This window comes from Canis aureus, chromosome 5, assembly GCF_053574225.1.
Source record: "Canis aureus isolate CA01 chromosome 5, VMU_Caureus_v.1.0, whole genome shotgun sequence".
NCBI classification, from domain to species: Eukaryota; Metazoa; Chordata; class Mammalia; order Carnivora; family Canidae; genus Canis; species Canis aureus.
In genome coordinates this window covers 26,417,118-26,429,942 of record NC_135615.1, presented here as the reverse complement: position 1 = coordinate 26,429,942, position 12,825 = coordinate 26,417,118, and the positions used below count along the sequence as shown (strand labels likewise).

At 40.8% G+C, this 12,825-nt stretch overlaps 1 protein-coding gene and 1 long non-coding RNA gene across 2 annotated transcripts in view; one reads left to right on the top strand and one right to left on the bottom strand.

Annotated features, from left to right (window-relative positions):
* CELF2 (CUGBP Elav-like family member 2) overlaps positions 1 to 12,825 on the top strand; it is an 814,981-nt gene that overhangs the window by 83,078 nt on the left and 719,078 nt on the right. The gene's annotated exons all lie outside the window — the stretch shown is intronic.
* On the bottom strand, positions 7,266 to 9,228 carry LOC144313365 (uncharacterized). The gene is made up of 3 exons (XR_013379021.1): positions 9,169 to 9,228; positions 8,487 to 8,562; positions 7,266 to 7,772 (listed from the first exon to the last, which is right to left on the bottom strand). It is a non-coding gene; the product is annotated as an uncharacterized LOC144313365 (long non-coding RNA).

Here is a 12,825-nt window from a genome sequence, read left to right as displayed (position 1 = left end):
TGTAATTTTCAGGGTGTTTTTTTTTTTTTTTTCCTTATTATTTTTAAATACCCTGCATTTAAAGTTTCACATCTGCAGAGGCACGGAGAAGAGCATGTGGAAAATAATGCTCAGTGAGCTCTGGAAGAAAACAAAAGAGGAGGGGGTGGTTTCAGACAAAGAGGTTGCCTTGTATCTCTGACACAAGGCTTTTGTTGTTGCTGTTGATCAGTGCAAATGAAAGTCCATTTGGGAGAGCCACGTGCCTCTCCAAACTGTGCAATAATACTTCATGGCAGTGAGTCCTTGGGTTGAGGCACAGTTAGGCTTAGAGAGAGAAGCTAAATGGCAGCCTATTGTTCCGGAAAATGTAACCTAGCAATGAATGGATGGGAAGAAATAAAGAATTTTAAGTAAAGAAAGGCACTGTGTGGGAGTGAAAGAAGTACATAGTATCCTTCTTGCCTGCAGCTTTTCCTAATGGAGACTAGCAGAAAATAAATGGAGATTTGCCCGATATATTTGTTCTCCCAAGGACAAAACCTCATGTGGCCTGTCCTTCAATACCTCCTGGAGGTGGATCCTATTTCCAGGTGTAAACTCACACCCACCATGTAAGGAAGGATAAAGAAGCAAAATGCTTCAGGCTGTGAAATGAAACAGTTTACTCTGACCTCAAAGGAGCCTCTAAGTGTTTTGTGGGGTGTGGTAAAACAGATTCACGCCCTGCATAATGGATGAAGAGGAGAAAAGGCTATTTCATGATATGTGAATTAGGGATCAGGGATGGTTCCTACAGGAAGCTTTGGCTTGTTGGGCTGCCACTTCCCTGTTAGCCTTGCTTATTCATTAATTCTCCATTTATGGGGCACCCTCTGTCTTAGTCTTCTCAGGCTCCCTTAACAAAATACTACATAGTCTGAGCTGCTTAAATAACAAACATTTATTTCTCACAGTTCCAGAGACTAGGAGTCCAAGATCAAGCTGCCAGCAGACTTGATTCCCTGGAGAGCGTTCTTTTTCTGGCTTACAGATGGCCACCTTCTCATGGTGTCCTCACATGGCAGAGAGGGAGGGAGCAAGCCCTCTGGCCCTCTTCTTATAAGGGCACTAATCCCATCATGGGGCCCCACCCTCATGACCTCATTTAAAACTAATCACTTCCCCAAAGGCCCCACCTCCAAATGCATTCACATGGGGGTTTTGACATTTTCATTTTGAGGAAATACAACTCAATCCCCAGCATTCTGCCCCTTGACCCCAAAATTCATGTTCTTCTCACTTACAAATTACTGTCCTTCCATCCAAAAAACCCTACAAATCTTAAATCATTCCGAAGTCCAAAATCTGAGCTAAATATCAGTGATATCAGATGTGAAGGAGTCTTGAGGTATAATTCATCCTAAGGCAGAACTCCCCATGAGACGTAACCCTGTGGAATGAGACAAGTTGTGCGCATCCAAAATGCAGCGGTGGGACAGATAGAGCATTGGCATTCCCATCCCAATGGGGAAAAATCTAAAAGAATTAAGGGGTGATGGGTCCCAAGCAAGCCAAAACCCAGCAAGGCAAATCCCATTGCATCTTAAATCTCAAGAGAACTCAATATGTTAATATGAATATGAATGTGAATATGTTGGGGGATATTTTTCCATCCATCACACAGAATGAAGGGGATCTATGCCATAGAAAGAAGGGGGGAGTATGGTCTCCACTTTCAAAGATCGGGATGAAAGAGACAAAACCTAGTTAGGGAAGTCAAGAAGACTTCCTATGACTAAACCAGGATCTGATAGATGAACAGAGGTCAACCAGGAAAGAACATTTGGGGCAAGTGGGCAGTACAAGCAGAAGCCCCATAGCAGAAGTAATATGACAAGTACAGAGCCTAAAGAAAGTCCTCACTGTATCTGGCGGAGAAAGAGCTCAGGGAAGCATAATGGGCAGGGTGTGGTTGGAGAGGTTGGTGGGTGCCAGACCAGGCAGGTCCTTGCCTACACAGTATGAAGTGTATCCTCTAAAGGAGTTTACACAAGGTGGCAGCATGATCATTTTCACAGCTTGAGAAGATTGCCCTGCTTCCAGTATAAAGAACAGACTAAAAAGTGGCTCAAATCTGAATGGATACTGTTAGATGGAAGGCTGTAATTGCAGTAACCCAAGCAGGAGACAACAGTGGCTTGGACTGAAGTGGTAATGGTAGGAAAGGGGAAGCAGGACTGATGCAGGTGTCACTGAGGAGATAAAGGCAACAGGATTTGACAGTAGACTAGATCCTGGGGACAAAGGAGAGGAAATTAGTGAATCTCATTATCCTTGCCATCTGACAAAATGCTCTGTCCCAGATGTGTGTGCACAGCACATTTCAGATCTCATACCCACCAGTCTTCATGTTGGGCACTCAGCATACATCTCCTAAATCAGGACAGCCCATATTCCCCATAGCTTTGGTGGGTCTCAACCTGTTTGCTCTCAGCCCTCCTCCTTACCCTTCCCCTGCTCTGCTCTAATTACCAAGAGACTGGCCTCTTCAATCTTTGGTTTATAGGCCACTTTTGGCTGCACTTGGCCATTGAGAGGCTATGTAGAGTAGAGGGCAGGAAGACAAGCTTCTCTGCCTTAGGCAGTATGTCTTAGAGTTCCAGTTGCTGCGAGACAGGTCTGCCTTGCTTCCAGGCGAGATGGCCCTGGCCCTGGGCTCCAAACACACTGCTTCTTCCATGATCCCCCACACTGAATGCCATCCAGTTTTGTAGTTACCAGTCTCTGGGTTATCTCACTAACCCCTGTTTGGCTTCTCAGCCCTTCCATCATCTGTGTAACTATTTCTCTGAATTAAGTTCTCTCTGTTTGCCTGTTTTGACCTTGTTTCATGTGGCTGTTACATCACTAAGTCCAGGAATGCATCCCTTCCAACCACTTCCCAATGTCTGAAACTCATTAGTTCTCTTCCACCATGAAATAGAAAGCTTAGGATTCAAATAACCCTAGGAGACTTTACAAATTGAATTATACATAGGACATGGTTTTGCCCACAGTCAGCACAATGTATATATTTGGTATAAGAGAACAGGATGCAGTGGGGTGGGGGTAGAGGAGCACTAAACAGAATCACAAGGAGAAGGTCAGAGAATGAAGGGGCTAGAAGAAGAAAGTGAAACATGCCAAGATTGACTTGCTTCCAAAGTTGCCAAGGGCAAGCCATAGGGTGACACCATTGCCAAACAGATATATGAAGTGATACCTCCCAAAGGTTAGGTAAGTTATAGCAAAGAGTCATTAACAATTAGGCAACTAAGAGTAGGATCTCAAGAGGAATAATTAGAAAGCTATATCAGCAAAATATAGAAATATAGGACACCAAAAAGTCGATTCTGTTTTTTATGTTATCTGTGATACAGTTAAAATAATTTCCACCTGGAGTCCACACCAAGCTATGATAGCTGTTCAGTCTCCATTCTTTATTGATTGTCATTTACTAGAAAGAAAGAAAAATCATGTCTGTATAGTCTATGTATCATTGGTAAACACATGCCTAATATACTAGGGCAGGAAGCAATATAACTTGAACCCAAGTTATATTTGTTCAGAGCTGGGACCTTTTTATACTCATGAGGATGATTCTGGTGTAATACAAAATTGGATTTGCTCAGTTGTAAATATAACCTATGTATTAGCAATTTGTGCTGGGAATGACCCAGATTGTGGCTTTTATAAATAGCCCACATTGTTTGGTATATGGTATACCCTACACCATTTAGTACATTAAACAAGTTAAACTCTGCAACCTCTCCACCCCCTGTGTGAGTGTATACACACACACACACACACACACATGCACACAAACGTACATGCACATGCACATTAACTCATCTATCTTGCAAACACTGTTAATTGAAGATTTTAAAGTAAAGTTCAGTAAACTACAGCAACAAATATATCATGAACCAAGATGACAGCCTCACTTCGTTCTCCACAATTGCTGTCTGAGATGGTAGTCACTGGCTGCATAATGGCTACTGAGCACTTTAAAAGTGGTAATCTGAATTGAGATGTGTTTAGGTATAAAATGCACACTGGATTTCTCCAAGACTTAGTATAAGAAATGGTACAAAATATTGCACTCATATTTTTATGTTGATTATATGTTGAAATAATAAGACTTTAGACATTAAATTCCATATACTTTTTTGAGAGAGAAAGCATGAGAACAAAAGCAGGGGGGAAGGTAGTGAGGGGTAGAAGGAGAGGGAGGAGAGAATCTTTTTTTTTTTTTTTTTAATTTTTACTTATTTATGATAGTCACAGAGAGAGAGAGAGAGAGAGAGAGAGGCAGAGACATAGGCAGAGGGAGAAGCAGGCTCCATGCACCGGGAGCCCCACGTGGGATTCGATCCTGGGTCTCCAGGACCGCGCCCTGGGCCAAAGGCAGGAGCTAAACCGCTGCTGCCACCCAGGGATCCCCAGGAGAGAATCTTAAACAGGCTTCACACACAGCACAAAGCCCAATGTGGGGCTCAATCTCATGACCCTAAGATTATGATTTGAGCCAAAATCAAAAATTGAAAGCTTAACCAACTGAGCCACCCAGGTGCCCCAAATTACATATATTTCTAAAATTAATTTTAATTATTTCTTATTACTTTTTTTAGTGTGGCTACTAGAAAATTTTAAAATACGTATGTTGCTGAGGGCAGTTTATTTTATTTTATTTTTTTAAGATTTTATTTATTCATGAGAGACACACAGAGAGAGAGAGGCAGAGGGAGAAGCAGGCTCCATGCAGGGAGCCTGACGTGGGACTCGATCCCGGGACTCCCAGGATTACACTTTGGGCCGAAGGCAGGTGCTAAACCACTGAGCCACCCACAGATCCCACTGAGGGTAGTTTAAATAATCACCCATCTAAAGACAAATTGTAGTAAGTACCACAAAATTCAAATTCCCTTCCACCACCATTACGCATGTCTGACCACTTCATTGGTGATTTGGGGAATGCGGTGTTTCCTCTGGGAGGCCTGAAGTATAGCAAAATATAATGAGATTGGTAGCTAGAGAAATCTGGCTTTGAATCTAGTATTCAGTAGCTGTGTGGCCTTGAGCGAGTTATTAAACTTTCTGAGTCTTAATCTCCTCATCAGTTAGACACCCCACAGGACATTGGAAGGATTAAGGGTAATGAATGTAAAGTGCCTAGCTCAGTGTTTGAATATAGTAGCTGCTGAAAAATAATACCAATATTTTGTGTGTTTGTTTTTACATCAAGTGTGCATGGTAACAGGTGGGTAATATAGGACCGACTTTGTATCAAAGTCACCATGTCAACTCAAGCAGCATTGGTGATCAGTTAATACACTCATGCAAATTGAAGAAAGGGCACCACTAGCAAAGTGTTATTCGGTAAAGGCTCTTTTAACTCTTTATTAATTACAAACCATCTAAATCTCTAACCCATTTAAAAGCCCTGGGAATTCCAAGGTAAGGATTTATGCCAATGGCATAAGAGATAGGAGCGAGGCATGCTTTCCTTTGCTCAGTTATGGGCCACTCTCTACCACCAGCCATATTCTCTTCTTGTCGCTAAGACCTCCACAACCTTAGCTATGATGTGTGGTAAAGAGCTCTAGGAGTATAAAAATGTGCGCCGAAATAGTTATTGAATGCAAATTTGCTGTTTGATGAAGCTTTAGAAGTCTCTGATAGCTCTCTGCACTTCTGAAAAATATACTACAAAGCCAACTTCACATTGCTTTAGGTTGACTTTCCAACCAATTAACCAAATAAAAGAGGAAATCTTGAATGAAGTCTCAATTTCATGAAATCCTCAATCTTATTTTTCTCTGTTATGATTCTGGACAGACTTCCCAACACTCAGGTCAACTTTCCAAGAATAGCTGTTACTTACTATCAGCCCACAGCCCAACCAAAGACATTTTATTCTGAATCTATAGCTTCTAAAGTGTGTAAGCTCCATGTCCTTACTTTTTCCTCAAGAGTGATGAGTAGGCATAAATCAAATACAGGCATACTTAAAACACACATGCTTATTTATGTTGAAACTAGAATTTATACTCCCACATGGCTACCATATTGTGTATGTCTCTGAAACACACTGAACGATTACTGACAAAGAGACTAACCACGTAATGAGACCCATGGAAAAATGAGTCCAGAACCTAACTGTAGTCCAGCATGTACTCTTTTCTTTCCTGATGGGATTAGGGATGGTGCTCTGTCATCTGTCACACCCTCTTTTGATTCTCTCACTTATTCCCTCCATTACAAAGACATTCTCAGCCTCCTCTCTCTCCAATAGAACCATGTCTGTTTGCTCTCCCCCCTTCCCAGCCACACTGCCACCTGATCCCAGTAGAAGACTTACTGACCTGACTGGTTAGCATCCCAGGTCATTTATCAGGCTGGGGCTTCCTAGTGGCATGGGCAATTCTTTGTTAAGACAGGCTTCATGCCCTTTCTTACACTTCATTCATTCAATAAATATGCGAGGAGTTGCCTTCTCTATCCCAGACAGTCTTGTAGTTGCTGAGATAAAGCAGTGAACAAAATAGACCAAAATCCCTTTCTTAATGGAACTTACATTTTAGGTGTGAGTGGTTCTTATCCACAAGATGAATAAGGAAAGCTTTGAGTATCTCAGGTAATAAGTTCTAAGGGAAAAAAATGAAGCCAGGAAATATAGGGGGTTGTTGATGTGATATTTTAAGACAGGAAAGATGAGGTCAGCTTTACTGAGAAGGTCGCAATATGACCTAAAATCTGGCTACAGATGCAGCCATCTTTCTCCCCCCTTCTTCTTGACTTCATTTCTTTATAAGCTTAACCAGAGAGAGTGGTACAATCTCAAGATTAAATTCTGCAGAGAAAAATCTAAGCTGTGTGCTCCAATTCCAGCATTAACCAGAGAGCTCTAAACCTACCAACATGACCAATCAACTCTGCTATTCATTGCCTAGAATTCCCTTGAGAATTTCCCCAGATGTAGAAGTTATTAGCAGGACAGGATTTTCAAATTGCTGTATTTCCAGCTGTAATAGTTCTAAAATAGCACTAAAACAGCTCTCTTACCCTCTGGCATCTCGCTTTTCTCCATCCCCCCGCCCCCAACCTCTTTGGAGTAGGAAGGGAGAGCAGATTCCCAATATGATACTGTGAATGATAACATCTGCAGTCAGGTCTGGGTTTCTAGTTCAGTGAAGACTAAAAGGGAGCAGGTCTGCCTAATTAGAGATGAATAATCATACTCCCTTACTTTTATTAATCACTTACTTTTTATTGAAACTCCTATGTTCTAGCACTTTCCTGAAAATGTACATATATCATCGTTAGTTGTCACAATAATTTTGTTGTGTATGTGGATAATTATCCACCTGTGTTTAAGGAGGACGAAGCATAAAGTAATTTATAGCAAACGATGGCAGATCTAAGACCCACACACAGGGGTGGGTCTGTATGGCTCTAGAGCATTCATTTTTAGAGACTATGCAGTGTTTCTGTGGAATACTGGAAGATGGTGATTTGAAAGGAAAGATCCTCATTGGTTAAGTTAGTCACAGGAGCTACAAGCTTTGATCCCTCAAGCTTCTCATGGTATTGCTCCTTTCTTCCTTTCCCTTTTCTCTTCCTTTCCCATTTCCTTTCTTTTAGTGTCTGAGTCAGATGTTGACTTCACATCTTTGCCCACCACTGCCATCATGGTTCTTCCAGCCAAGGATGCTCTCTCCATCTTACTCTCTAGCACAGAACCTCTGGGAAGCCTTTCAACGCTCTAAACACTAGTAACAAAGATAAAGAGACAGAATGTGAAGACTTCTTCCTAGGGCCTTTCTGTGTCACCACCTTCTTTTCTCTTTTAAATCCTGCAGAGAATAACAAAGTTACCATTGTAGGGGAGGGAGGATAAATTACTTTCATTCCACCCTCCTGGGTTGTCCAGCCAGGCCCTATAAATTGGTCTGACAAAAGCAGACCAACAAGAGAAAAACAAGTTTATTAACAGATGCCTCCTATATTCACATGGTACCCAGTCCTCAGTAATTCAAAGGAGGGTTGGACTTGGAGTCTGTGCACCCCTTAGCAGGGAGAAGGAGGTAAAAAGACACGTATGGGAAAACAAGAGACTGTTTGGAAAGACAAGTGGGACCTTAGGAAAAGTGATGGGTGATGTGATAGTGTGTGGTAGTGTCTGGGTGCGGTCCCTGTAGAAATTAGAGTTGCCCAGGGAGGGGATTTATGACAGTTGAGTATTTTGGGGAGGCTTCGCTTTCAAGCAGATCAGAGATTTCCAAAACTCAAATGCCTTCAGATCAAAATGGTTTTACACCAAAGTGGCATATTTTGGGGTGGTGTGTCCTGATCCCCTTCACCATGTTAAATATTCAGGAAGCAGTTTCTATCCCCAAACACACATTTATAGGCCATTGTGTCTCTGGCAGGGGGAGAAGAGCTGGATGGGGATCTCCGTGACACTGGGAAAGAGAAAGGCTTACCCTTCTGGCCCTTTATCCATTGTTCTTTGTCTCTTGCAATGCTTCTACAACCAGTCCTAGCTAGACAGCACCTAGCCTGCCGAGAGGGCGAAAGAGAAGGTGCCAGGATTATCGAACCATGAAAAGGAAAGGAAGAAGAGAGATCCTCAGAAATGGTTGATGGCCGAGGTAGGAAGACCTTAGTCACTGGGCATTCCTTGATCACCATTCGAATATGAGACACATATCGAGACTGTCTATTCTGTGACGGTACGTTCTACAACTTGGGTTCATACAAAGGTGACACAGTTGAGCCCTCCTTTTCAAGGATTTTGCAATCCAGACAAACTTGATAATTAATTGCCTTAAAAATATTTAACATTCTCACTTGCTGAGGTTTGTGTGAGGGGAATTGAAAGTGTTGATTTCAGTGGAAATATCTAAAAATTACACTTTGCTCAATAAAGAAGAGTGGTGCTCAATGCTTGGGGCCTGATGCTATGCATCTTTGGTATTTTTTTTTGTTTTTGTTTTTTTTTATTAAAATGTCCTAGTAGAAGTATAACATAATATTAGGTTAGTTTATTTGCATTTTAAAAAACTTCCCCTCTCTCATCCTTTGCCCCCCCCCCCCACATTTTGCCTCCAATATCTCTGTGTGAAATATGAACCACTTCCAAACAAGTTAAACTTGAAGACCTACTTAGTTTCTCAGGCTCATTACCAAGGATTTAAAACCTCTCCTATTCATTCCACAACAATGGTTTCCATGGCAATTACTGCAACACATGACATCCCCTGCAGCTCTGCTTAAAAATGCACCAGCAGAAATGGCTACACATCAACACATTCATCAGGAAAAGCTAAGCTGGGCAGGTCTCCTTCTTGGGGGCACTGGGTGTAAGAAATTAATAATAATAATTTTTAAAAGACAATCATTTTGATTTCTTGGTGCTATATTGATTTTTTCCTCTTTTTATTTCAACACTTCACACCTGTAAAGATATAATTTCTTGTAGCAAATCATTTGAATTGCATTTGTGTGAAAGTGGCTGGGGATGAAGACAAAGTGCTTACCATAATTTCTGTCACCCCTTTACCTCTTTCATCTGTTCCTGACTCTTTTAGTCATTAGCACTTGCCCTTTCCCCTTCTAAGAGAGACATAAATTCTGAAAGAATAAGTAGAGTGCCAAAGTGGAATCCCAGACAGAGAAGAGAATCACACACCACACTATCTCACTGTCTGCCCTTTCTCTCTCCCGCCAAGAAACACAAACAGCAGGTGCAGTTAAAATACATCCACAAGAAATAACAAATCAAATGAATACACAAAACAGGGACATCCTTTTTATTGAGCACAGCAATGTGCAGGTACCATGGTAAGAGCTTTGCATTAATCATTTCATCACGATACTATACAATCAGTATTTTCACTGTTACACAAATTAAGAAATGCATGCTCAGAGAGATAAAGAAATTTGCCTAAGATCATGCAGTCATATGTGTCAGAATTGGATTTGTAACCCAAATTGGCCTGGCTCCAGAACCCATGCTCTTACGTTAATTGATAAAGGGACTGATTTTCTCACTCAGGTCTAAGAAAAGGTACATGGGGAGAGGTGTGTAGTCAAAAGGTCCAGGCAATTATCTGAGCTCTTGGGGTCCTTGTGCACTGTCTGGGACCATTCTAAACAAGTCTCTGCATCTTCACTCCTTCCTTTTTTTCTGGGAAATGTTAATAGCAATGTTGACCTGCTTCCTTGAGTTATGTAACAAGAGACTGAAATAAACAATAGGTAAGAATTTTGAAATGCTAAGCAGTAATGATGGTGATCATAAACCCACAGGGATAGACAGAGGGGAAACAAACATAACAAGAATACTTTAAAATGAATAGGGAGAGGGGCTTGCCCAGAGAGAATGAATGGTATAATCCAATTACCCTCATTCTGTCAAGCCCTAAGCAGATGTGTTGGATGAGAAATGTAGCTCCTGATTCTAACTTCTGTGACACCTGGCTCTAGAGGTGTAAAAGGCCCCCCTGAGAAGACTATCTGGGTCATTCCTGGTTGTTTCTGGCCCAAGAATATATAAGACCATGGAAGACTGTATGCATGCTCATTAATTTTTCTGCAGGAAGAATTTCGGACTTCAAGATTTCCTTTTAACAAGCATGGTAGTAATGCAAATATCACTTACCTTCATTATGGGCTCCAATTTGTGTAATCATTAAATAAAGAGCTATATTAGCTACATATGAAGGTAATAGCTTTGCTTATCTAATTTTGCATTTACTTAGGCTCAATTCTTAATGACATACAATAAAGTTTGGCAATCAATGAGGCAGTTGAGGTTACCACGCTTGACATTATGTTTTAGTTAACAGAAATTAAACATGGTTGTAATTTTGCATCATTTCCCCCTTTTCCTGCACTTGAGGAGCTATGTAAAGGAGAACCTTGGAAATAACACAGAACTGTGTCCCATCACATATTCATATATTTAAGGACAAGCATTTATTCAGCAACTGACAACACACAACAGAACCCCACATGGTCCCTTTGCTGAAGGACCTCAGAGTCTAGGCATCACCATACAAGACTTTCACGGACATCATTTAAAAAGAGGGCTCCAGAGAAAATAGGAACTATAATCTATGTAGATGTGATCAAACTGAGGTCCAAAGACTTCAGGATTTTAGAGGGCTTCTCATTCTCTTATATTGAAAACATATAGAAAAAAAAAGTGTCTCAATTGTCAATAATTGCACCAAGCTCTTTTAAGGATCTTCCGTGGGTGTATAACAAAAACAAAAACAAAAACAACAACAACAAAAAAATTAACTTTCAGAAAAAGAAGATTAAGCAATAGCATTTTATAAACTTTCAGGTTAATCATTTTTGTCCATCACTTATATAAATAAATTATATCTGAATTCTAGGTTGAGTCCAAAAGGCTTTAGATTTTCCAAGGTTATTATTTTGGGATGTTTTAAAAAGATACCCTGGAAATTGATTTAGCTTCTTGGAAATAAATAACTCTTCTAGAATGTGTTTTTTTTAGATATCTCTCCTTAAATCTTTACATTTTCTTAGGGTGCCTGGGTGGTATGGTCTGTTAAGCATCTGACTCTTATTTTGGCTTAGGTCTTGATTTCAGGGTGATGATCTCAGGAGCATGATCTCAGAGTTGTGAGATCTAGCCCTGTGTTGGGCCCTACATCAGGCTCTGTGCTCAGCTGGGAATCTGCTCAAGACTCCCTCTCCCTCTCCTTCAGCCCCTCTCTGCTATGCTCTGGCTCTCTCTCTCTCAAATAAATAAATAAATCTTTAAAAAATTTTTTTTTTTTTAGGTTCTCTCAGATTATACAAGCTGAAGCCAAAGAACACACATTGCATTTTGGCTTTCAGAGACATAAAGACTTAAATATACATATGCATAATTATACATATTTAAATATTGGTCACATCTGCTACTGACAGTGAGAAGGATCATTGCAAATAGAAAGATGGTGGGCATTTAAAAAAAGATATCCTAATGATATATCAAAGACTAAAACTTCTGGGTAGATTTATAATAGATATGCATCTATCATATAGATTTGATGAATAAAATAAACATTCACTCTATTGCTCTAAGTCAGTTTTAATGGTAAAGAGAACCGTAAAAGGAAAAGAAGGGAAAGGGGTTTATCTTAAAACTAAAGAATCACGTGAGTCTTCCAACAAACAGATGAAGAAAAGTGCATTGACTTTAAAATTCAGTAAGAATTTGTTTGAATCCCAAGTTGCCATTTCCAGATCAATTAAACTTCAGCAAGTGTTACAAGTTCCCTAAAGAAACTGACTCTCAAATAGGAGACTTATCTGGGGGTGCACATGGAATGAACACCCAAAGAAAGAGAGAAAAGAGAAGAAATGGAAGCAGGATTAGGTAGAGAGAAGTTGAGCTTCTCTTCAGTCTCAACAGAGGTTTCCGCTTGCCCTACAAGGAGCTCCGAAGCTAGGTTAACCCTTCAGGATGGTCCTGGGTCCAGGGGGGACCAGGCCCTTGTAACTACCACACTGAATACTCATTGGATAGGCCTCCCCAGGAATGCCATGACTTTGAGCAATGTGGTTCCCTTTAGCAATGGCACCAGCTAGCAAAAAGCTATCTACCAGTAGCACTCTCAGAATCTGAGGAAGTAAAATCTGGAAAGGGGGACTCGAATAGCATGTTAGTGTCTGAAATAGTACACTGTACTCATTCATGTATTCATCCAATGGATGTTTATGGAACTCTTAGAATTACGGTGCCCATCATCAAGTGATAAACAAAGCAGACCAGGTCATCACCCTCTTGGGACTTTCACTCTG